The following is a 10,542-nucleotide window of genomic DNA, read 5'->3' as shown; positions in this document are numbered from 1 at the left end:
AACAAAAATCCTCACAACTGGACCAATAAGCAGCATCACAATAAATGGAGAAAAGATTGAGGTTGTCAAAGAATTCACATTTTTTGGTTCTACAATCAATGCCAATGGAAGCAGCACTCAGGACATTAGATGACATGTAGCACTGGGCAGGTCAGCTGCAAAGGAATTCTTTCAAGTGCTGAGGAGCAACGATGTCTCCTTGAGGACTAAGGTGCACCTGACACAAGCCATGATATTTCCAATTTCCTCTTATGCATGTGAGAGCTGGACAGTGAATAAGGAAGATTGAAGAAGAGTTGATGCTTTTGAGTTGTGGTGCTGGCGGAGAATGCTGAAGGTTACATAGACTGCTAAAAGAACAAACAGATCTGTCCCGGAGGAAGTGCAGCGAAGATGCTCCTTGGAAGCAAGGATGACCAGACTTCGTCTCACCTACTTTGGTCACGTTGTCAGAAGGGACCATTCCCTGGAGAAGAATGTCATGCTTGGTAAGGTGGAGGGTCAACGAAACAGGGGAAGACCTTCAACGAGGTGGATTGAAACAGTGGCTGCGACAATGGGCTCAAATATAGCAAGGATCATGGAGCTGGCGCGGGATCAGGCAGTGTTTCGCTCTGCTGTGCATGGGGTTGCTATGAGTTGGAAGCGACTCGACAGCACCTAACAGTAACAACAAAGCACAATGACCTAGGTGATTAACGAAGATAGCATGAAATTGTATTGTAATACGAGAGAAATCTATCAAAAAAGCAATATAAAAGATGTCAAAAAAAAAAAAAAAACAATATAGAGTGTTCTGGGGAAAATCAGAGCTTTGAAAGCATACTTAGTTTTTGAAGGCACTTTAAAATAAGCTATTTCACACATTCAGCCTTTGAAGAATCTCTAGTTGACCATTTTTCCGAAACAGAAAGCTTGTGTAAGAGTAATTTGAGAGACATGGATGGAAGGTAAGTTGGGGGCTAGTCTGTGGAAGACCTGAAATGTCATAAGAAACTTAAAGTAAGGCACTGAGTGGGTGGTTAAACTGAATGACCTTTAAATACTTCCAACTTTGAATGTTTATGGCTCTGTGGTTCTAAGATTATTTCTCTCTGAGGTCGTTATTCAGAAGAAGAAGATGGTGGATCAGTTCCAGCAAAATCTCACTAAGCACTTAAGGATATCATCCATCAAGTACTCCCTACTCTTGAATAGTTTCCAATGTATTTGAAAATGAAAACTTGCAATTTTTTCCCTCAATCTCCAAGAAATATGAGTAGTAAGATAAATAAGAAAGTCCATGGCTTTACAATAAAGTTTTCTCTCATGTGCTTAAGCTGTGGGCATCTTAAAGGAATCTGTCAATGTGCCATAGAAATGATGCGTCCTACACCGCTCAGTCTTCAGCCATCAAGGGCCTGGCTTTTGCCTTCTGGATCCTGAAGTTTTCATAAACCCTCAAAACACACACACCCAAGTCCAGAGGATCAGGTTGTTGATCAAGTAAATTTCCACTTGTAATCCATGGTGCCATTCATAAGGTTTTCCCTGGCCAATTCTTTGAGAAGTGGACGGCCTCTTCCTTCTTCCTAGTCTGTCTCAGTCTATAAGCTGGGCTGTTACCTGTGCACCAGGTGCATTTCGCTAAGTTTTAAACATAAGAGGCTCAGCCTCCAAACTCACGTCTACATGTCACCACAGTTTCGTTCTGCTGTGCATGGGGTCGCTATGAGTCGGAAATGACTCGACAGCACTTAACAACAACAAAAAATCCATGGTGCATTACAAAGTACCCCTGGACTAGGACCCAGAGAATTATATATTAGTCCTGATCAACATTTATTACACTGAAAAAAGAGTACTCCCTTAACCTGTTTTCTTTCACTGTTTTTGACACTTTTGTCTAACATATGTCTGCTTCCCACAAGTCTTTGAGTTCCCTGAGGAAACTTTGTTGTTGTTGTTGTTGTTGTTATGTGCCGTCGAGTCAAACCCGACTCATAGCGACCCCTCCTTGGCCTTCCGAGGCAGTATCACTACGGAAGTAGGATTGCCCAACCTTCCTTCCGAGGAGTGGCTGGTGGGTTTGAACCGCCAGCCGTCTGGTTAGCAGGCAAGTGTCTTAGCCACTATGCTACCAGAGCTCCCTAACCATGTTTATTTCAACATTTTACCTCATTCCCTAACACAGTATATGCTTGGCACTTTTTCTGGTATGGTAGTAGTGAGCATAACAGATATGGGCCTGCTAAGAAGCGAATTAACAATAATACCACCTGATAAATATTCTTTAAGTAGTAAGACAATGTGCAACCAGAACACAAAGATTCACCAAGCACAGTTATTTATCTTCTAAAACCAGCCTAATATTTGAATGCCTGAAATTAAGCTAAGAGGTCTGTCTTCAAATCTACATTGCTCTCTGCACACCTACATCAATGTATTTGCTATATTTTATTGGAATTATCTCCTTGTTGCTCTTTTTTTCCATCAATTATGTACTCCTAGAAGGCAGGAGCCTTTTTTATTTTTGTATCACTCAGCGTGTATCACAAGTCCTGAAACTTTGTAGGGTTCAAAAATCCTTATTTAACACATGTTTATTGTTTGTTATTTCCCAAGGGAAAAAAAAAAATAACACTTTTATGCATGAAATACCTGCAGGACATCCAGTTCACAATACTAAGTATACATTTAAAAATATAGCATGAAAGATAATAATGGGTTCAAAAGTCAAGTAAGAATTGAAGTCATAAAATTTGAAAAAAACTGCTGGGAATGCTCCCTATTGTTATCTTTGATTTATACAGTATAGGGCACCTAGGAAATACCTGCCTTAACGGCTTCACCTTGGTTTGTTAGTTGTTTAATAGTTTGTTTGATCTCTAGCTTTCTTTGTGTGTCCTACTGGGCTATGTATTTCTGCAAAACCCAAATCGTAGTATATAAAATTCTTGGCAATTCCTTTTTCTATTTAACAAAATTCCTCCTACTCAGGTTGTATAGATCTAACTCATTCTTTATAATAGTTACATAATATTCCCTGGCATGCTATTAATCTAGATAAATGACTAAAGTAAAGAAAGAAAGAGAGTTAACAATTTAATAACTTCAACAAAACAATTTATTTCTCTTTCATTTAATAATTCCAGTCAGTTGTTTCCTGTCCACATACAGCTTGGTTTTGTTTGGGGACCCAATTGATTGCAGTTCTGATACCCCCAGCATATAGCTTCCATAGGTGCTATACACATTGCCATTCCCACCCTGCAGTAGAGAAGCAAACATAAAGGGGCACATGTAGATGGCTTATGGGTTAGCCCTGGACTTGGCACACATCACTTAAATTCATATTCCATTGAGAAGAATTGACTTACAAGGTCACACTTAGCTACAAGGAGGGCTTGGAAGCCCCTTGTCAGGCAGCCATATCATCGATTATTTGATTACTATGGGAGCTCTGGGAGCTCTGGTAGCATAGAGCCTAAGGCACTTGACTGCTAACCAAGAGGCCGGCGGTTCAAACCCACCAGCCACTCCTCGGAAGGAAGGTTGGGCAATCTACTTCCGTAGTGATACTGCCTCGGAAACCCAAGGAGGGGTCGCTATGAGTTGGGTCCGACTCCATGGCACATAACAACAACAACAACAACAATGGGAAAAGTAGAGCATAAACTTTAGTGGGTAACTAACACTTTTCACCCAAGTATGAATTTACTAAAATTTGTTGAACTTGTAACCTAATGAAAGATCTTTGATTTCTTTCCAATTCTTTGCAACTGCAAGTAGTGCCACATCTTTATACACATAACCATATTTACTTACTAGTGCTTTTATTTATATGGATTCCAAGGAGTGGAAGTGAGATTTAATGTTGCCACACTGCTCTCCCGAGTGATCTGCAGTATTTTTCATCTCAATTAGTGATGTAGGCGGGAGTGTTCCCTTCCCTCACCATATCACTACCAGCAGTAGATGTAATCATTCTCTTTTGCTTTTGCCATTTGGTTGAGTGTGAAATAATACCACATTGTTAACTTTAATTTACATTTCCCTGACTACTGTAAAATGTAAGCCTCTATTCATTTATTTAGTGGTCATTTAAATTACTCTTTTCTGAGGCAGCTCTTTATATCCTTTGCCTATTTATCCATTATGTTATTTATCTTTCCATTATCAATTTTTCCTGCTGACTTCATATATTTTAAAAATGCAAAGGCATTTGATAGCTCTGGAAGCATGTGTTTTTAGATTTATCTCCTCCCCCAATGCTCTCCCCTTCTCATAAAAATCATTACCCTTAATACAGTCCAATGCATCAGAATGCCTCAGATTTCCCTTATAAATCTGACTATACAATCCTGGGCTTAACCTTTTCTTTAGCAATAGAATAATGGATATTGCATGCTGATATTTCATTTAACAGTTTTAAAATATGTTCACAAAAGTTAGATATCAAGTCTCCTTTTCTCAAAAAAGTACACAATTCTCTGCCTGCTAAGCCTCCACTCTGCTAACTGACATGCTTTAAAACAGTTAATTCCTTTGGAGAGGAAAATGATCATCTAGTAAATAAAACACCAGGCCCCTGGTTCAAGTACAGTGTGATTGGAGATTGATATGCTGGGCAGTTGATGGGCTTAATTTGTTCCCCGGTGATATGTAATCAGCATTACAAAACCTTCTCACACATCACTGGGATGAATTTAGATAGTCTTCCATTCTGCATTCAGAAAACCCCCTAAGCAGAGCATATCTGGAAGACTGAATAATTATATCTACCCTTTTTCAGAAAGCTCAGAGCAGTTTGCAAGCAATAATTAAGCCCTAGAACATTTATAAGGCATGGGTAAAATATTATTTTCTTTCTATACACAAATAAGAGTTGGATTAAAAACAGTTAAAAGATTAAATGAAAGAGCTAGTTAAAGACAGAATCCCTGAAATGCTGATGCAAGGATAATACTCTAGCCACGAGACCCCTCTTCTCTCCTTGTTATTTAAGAGGTAGGTCTTCTCAGGTCCAGGTTTAGCAAATGCAAGCAGCGTAAAGAACCTTACACTGGGGCTAGTCAGCAGATAAATAGGATAATTTCACTTTGCTGAGCTGCCAGACTTTACGCTTCGTAAGCCTAGGCTGTCACACACAAAGGAAAATGGAAAAAATAAATAAAATTTTTTTACAGGACTTCTTAAAATATCTGCTTTTGAACAGATGATGATATTTATCAATTTTAAAATAATATTAACAACTGGATTTAAAATAAGTTGACTAAAGTATGAAAAGCATTTTAGTTTCATTGCCAAGTCAAAAAAAAAAGTTTGGCAGATTTTGAATATAAAAATTAATTCTTATAAAATATATACAACTAGTAGAACATTAGTTTTAAAGTAGTTTTATCTTTGCCACTTAATAATAATCACATTAGATATAATTAATATATTATTATTGAGAGTAGTAAATCTAAATGTGGTAATAATATGTTGTTGTTGTTATGTGCTGTCGAGTCGGCCCCAACTCATAGCGACCCCTCCTTGGGTTTCCGAGGCAGTATCACTACGGAAGTAGTGAGTGGCTGGTGTGTTTGAACCACCAGCCTTCTGCTTAGCAGTCAAGTGCTTTAGCCACTATGCTACCAGAGCTCCTGATAATAACATAGATGCTTGTATTTCATCTCTAAATTTTACATAATATATATACTCTGAACAAAGGCTTATTTAGTTTTGGGCATCAAGATTTAAGCCATTTTTCTGAAAGGTACACTTTGGGCCTCATGGAAAAAAAAAAAAACATTTTATGAATCTACTAATGGTTTTCAAAATGGTATTCATTCCTCTGGCTGGCACAAAAAAATAAACTCCTTTTTAACTGTATGTTATTATTAATAATATCTTCATAAACATTTCCACAACTAACTTTTACATGGAATTGTACAACTTAAAATCTATTTTTCCTATATATGCAGTCTATTTTATTTCTATTTTATAGAAATAGAAAATTCAGAAAAATTAAGCAGTCTTTCCCAAGGTCCCAAATTTAGTGACACAGCAGGAACTGCTGATTGTAAGTCCTGTATCCTGACAATGGAGACAAGATTGTGTCCTCCTAACACACTCAACCCAATTACTCTGCAAAAGAAACCCGAAAAAAAAAAAATAAGGACAGTGACTAGGGAGAGAAGAAGTGTGGCCATTTTGAGGCACAGAAAGTATCACACATGGGCAAGGAGAAACCAACTTCTTGGAATCTATACTGCCATACAGACACATTGTGGACAGATCTGAAAGGAATCAAGGTGAGCAGAACACATGCTCAGTGTAGGTGAGAAAAGTTCAAGGAAACAGAAAACAGTGATACAGGTGATCATGGAGAGAGGAGGGGGCTAGAGAAGGGAAATGAAACAATTCACCACTAGTGAACACTAGCCATTTGAGTGAAGGTCCATGCCAAGGGGAAGGTCTATGGAGTGACAGTTGGAGATACTAGACTCTGGGAAGCTCCCCACTTGATTGAGTCTGGGCAGGAGCTGGACAATTGGCTGCATGTGCCAGGACACCAGGCCCACAACAATGAATCACAACTGGAGAGGTGCATTCTCCACTCTAACAAGCCCACCTTCCTGGTGACAAGGAGTCAACCCTGTTCCTGCCACCATCCAACTCAGTGGCTAAGAACACCCTGCTGGCACATCCCAATTGCCCCTCCTCAGCAGCCCAGCCACCTGTCATAATGTGCCCCAAGCAGACAGAGTCAAGGTCTTTGGCTTGGCCTGCCTGTACCTGTATCACTAACAGGTCTTCCTCTCATGAACAAAAGTGGCATGTCCCTGTGGCCTCCTCTCTTGGAGGCACTCATTTATACCAGGCTCCTCCCACATCCACAGGCATGAGCTCTTGTGAATTTCAACACAGCAATCTGCTGCCACCGCTGCTGGCTGACCATAACTACAACAGCCCCTCTTCCTTTTCTTCCCCCACTCCTTCGTTTTCTTTTAATTTTTCTTTCTTTTATGCCTTTTCTATTTTTTACTTCTTGTTCCTTCTTATTTTTCTCTCTCTTCTTCTACTTCTTTTATTTTGCCAATCTTTTTCTCATTCACTTACCTTTTTCATTTTTTATTTCTTCTTCTGTTTCTTTTTTTCCTGTCCCATCCAAAGGGAAATTTCACTGCCATCAAGTCAGATCCAACTCACAGTAACTCCTCCATGGGTTTCAAAGGTGATATTACTACAGAAATAGATTGCCCAATCTTCTGTCTGAGGAGTGGTTGGGGGCATTTGAACCGCCAGCCTCTGGTTAGCAGTCAAATGTCTTAGGCACTATGTCACCAGAGCTCCTTATTTAATGGGAGGTGGACATTAATTCCCTACTAGTTAGCACTTGCCACCCCACAAAATGGGCAAGAACCTCCAGCTGCTCCTGCATCACTGGATCAATGATGAACACCTGCTCATTCCCTCTGCAGCTCCTCTTCATAACAGAGGCCTGTGCTCACATTCCCACCAGTTATTCCACACACCTGAAGTCAAAGAACCAAAGAAGCATGCCTGCTCCACCCATCCAGATATATCGAACTAAAACAAAACAAAAATCTCAATAAAACAAACCAAAACATAATCAACAAATAATAAACAACAACTTCCAAATGTCTCAGAGACAACAGACAACTTCAGTTCTAACAAAGAAACAGGATAAGATAATGCAAGCCAGTGACAAAAATAAAGAACTAGGAAGGAAACCTCCCTGAGGAAGACCAGGTAATAGAACTATCTGATGGGGAATTCAAAAGATATAAAAAGGGAGAGAGAGAGCCTCCCGAGAGCTCAAGGAAACAGCAAACAAAATCAAGGAAAACACAGGTAATACCCCAGAAGAATTCAGGAAAACAATACAAAAGCAAGAATGACAAAATAAATAGACAATTAGAAATCATACAAAAACAGCAACTAGAAACCCAGAAGATTAACACTAAAATTATGGAGATAAACAACACACTAAAAAGAGAAAAGAGTAGAACTGAAGTGACTGAACAACAGACTAGTCAACAGGAAGAAAAATCCCTTAACACCAGTTTGTATGAGGAAAAGTCAGAAAAAAAAAGAATGAAAAAAATGAAGAAAGTCTAAGAATTATATGAGATAATATCCAGAGAGATAATCTACATGTGATTGGAATTCAAGAACAGGAAGAGATTGAAAAAAATAACAGAGAAAATTGTTGAAGGCTTGCTAAACCCTAATATCCTCACAATGCAATATTGTTTATCATGGATTTATTCCCAAATGTAATTTTTTAAAAGGGTGGGATCTTTAACTTAATCATATTATTGTGCTGACTGCACCTTCTCTTGTCGCCTCGGTCTTTCACACCTACACTCCCATTCTCCCCATCTAACTTTCCTCATATGTTACTGAAAGAAATAAAAGAGAGCTCCTCCATCTCACCCCACCAAATTTATCAGTTTCTCTCATCTGTACCCTCACTCTTGGCCTTCACATCTGCTTCAGTGGAACATAATCCTCTGCTCCTATCAAAAGCAAATCCCTCTTGGAAGCAATTAGCCTTAGGACATGAAGGCCCTCAAGACCAGAACTAGATGGTCTCCGACTACCAATGCCAATCACCCAGGAAAGGATCAAATCTGGAGATCCTGGAGAGAGTGGGAGGAAAAAATGTGGAAGAAAATCCAAAAACTCAAAAATGACCAGAATTACCGGTCAGATGGAGTCTGGTGAGACCCCCAATATTATGGTCCTGGGCCTGGAATAAAGCTCACTCCCAAGGGCTGGCTCTCAGCCCAATAGTAATAAGATGTACATGCAGACCACTCATCCCAGGGTGACACACCGACATACTCTATGGAAATGCATCCCTTAGAGCAATCCACCACAGGGCACCAGAGGGGCAACATTCACGCAGAGGAAATGCAGGACACACAAGAGTACATAACTATGAGGGGCACAGGGGAAGGGTTACTGGGCAGGGTTACTGGGTTAGGGTTGGGCATGGTAAATGGGGAGTGAAACTAAGTGTACAGGTAATGTTGAATGTAAAACAAACTCTTAAAATAAAAATTTTGTTTGAAACAAAAAAAAGCAAACACCTCTAATTGTCCTGTAGATTCCATGTCATTTCACTTTTAAAACTTGACTTCAGTTCACCCTGTTGTCTAACTTTAAAAAAAAAAAAAGGACACTCCTACAGACTTTCAGACTGCCCGGAGAGCACTCTGCCTGCCGCCTGCCTCCAGGTGCCTGCCCCCAGTGGAGGGTTCCCAGCACCATGAGGACCTGGGTCTTCTTTCTCTTTTTCCTGGCTGGAAGGGTCTTAGCAGTACCTCAGCAGTAGGAAACGCTGCCTGATGAGATGGAGGTAGTGGAGTAAACTGTGGTTGAGGGGGCTAAGGTACCTGTAGAACCCAACCCCGTCCAGGTGGAAGTAGGAGAATTTGAGGAAGGTGCTGAGGAAGCTGAATAGTAGGTGGTGGCTGAAAATCCCTGCCAGAACCACCACTGCAAACACGGCAAGGTATGTGAGCTGGATGAGAACAACACCTCCGTGTGTGTGCGAGGACCCCACCAGCTGGCCTGCCCTCCTTGGTGAGTTTGAAAAGGTATGCAGCAATGACAAGACCTTCAACTCTTCTTGCCATTTCTTTACCACAAAGTGCACCCTGGCAGGCACCAAGATGGGCCACAAACTGCATCTGGATTACATTGGTCCTTGCAAATATATCCCCCCCCCCCCCGGCCTAGACTCTGAGCTGACAGAATTCCCCCTGCACATGTGTGACTGACTGGCTCAAGAACGTTCTGGCACCCTGTATGAAAGGGATGAGGACAACAACCTTCCGACCAAGAAGCAGAAGTTGCTAGTAAAGAAGATCCATGAGAATGAGAAGTGCCTGGAGGCCAGAGACCACCCCGTGTAGCTGCTGGCCTGAGACTTTGAGAAGAATTACAACATACACATCTTCCCTGTGCACTGGCAGTTTGGCCACCTGGATCAGCACCCCATTGACAGGTACTTGTCCCACACAGAGCTGGCCCCCCTGCACGCTCCCCTCATCCCAATGAAGCACTGCACTACCAGCTTCTTTGAGACCTGTGACCTGGACAAGGACAAGGACATCGCCCTGGATGAGTGGACTGGCTGCTTTGGGATCAAGGAGCAGGATATCGACAAGGATCTTGTCATCTAAATCCACACCTCCTTCCTCAGTACCCGGATTCTCTCTTTTTTACCTTCCTCTTCCTGTTTTCCCTGATGTTTAAAATGTTTGGATGGTTTGTGATTCTGCCTGGGGACAAGGTGCTAATATAGATTTAAATGACTATATTAATGGTGCTAAAAATGAAAATTATAACTGAAGTCATGACATTTGTAGTTATAACAACTATCAAGGACTGTTGCTCACCCACTAATAGCCCCATTTTTCTCTTGCTTTTTGTAACATTGCCCATTGTCTTGCTGGCTTGTGGGTAGAAACTTTGATCTGCCCAGGTCTGCCTTAAACACATATTGCTTCTTCAGATTCTCTTTTTCTATATTTGAAATTA

At 40.7% G+C, this 10,542-nt stretch overlaps 1 pseudogene; it reads left to right on the top strand.

The window, feature by feature from the left end:
* Positions 1-9,265: 9,265 nt before the first annotated feature.
* LOC103194663 lies at positions 9,266-10,184 on the top strand (annotated as a pseudogene).
* The last annotated feature ends 358 nt before the right edge of the window (positions 10,185-10,542 follow it).

Source organism: Orycteropus afer, unplaced genomic scaffold (assembly GCF_000298275.1).
Source record: "Orycteropus afer afer isolate SDZICR_OR568_19922 unplaced genomic scaffold, OryAfe1.0 scaffold00047, whole genome shotgun sequence".
Lineage (NCBI taxonomy): Eukaryota > Metazoa > Chordata > Mammalia > Tubulidentata > Orycteropodidae > Orycteropus > Orycteropus afer.
This window is presented reverse-complemented; position numbering and strand designations above follow the sequence as displayed.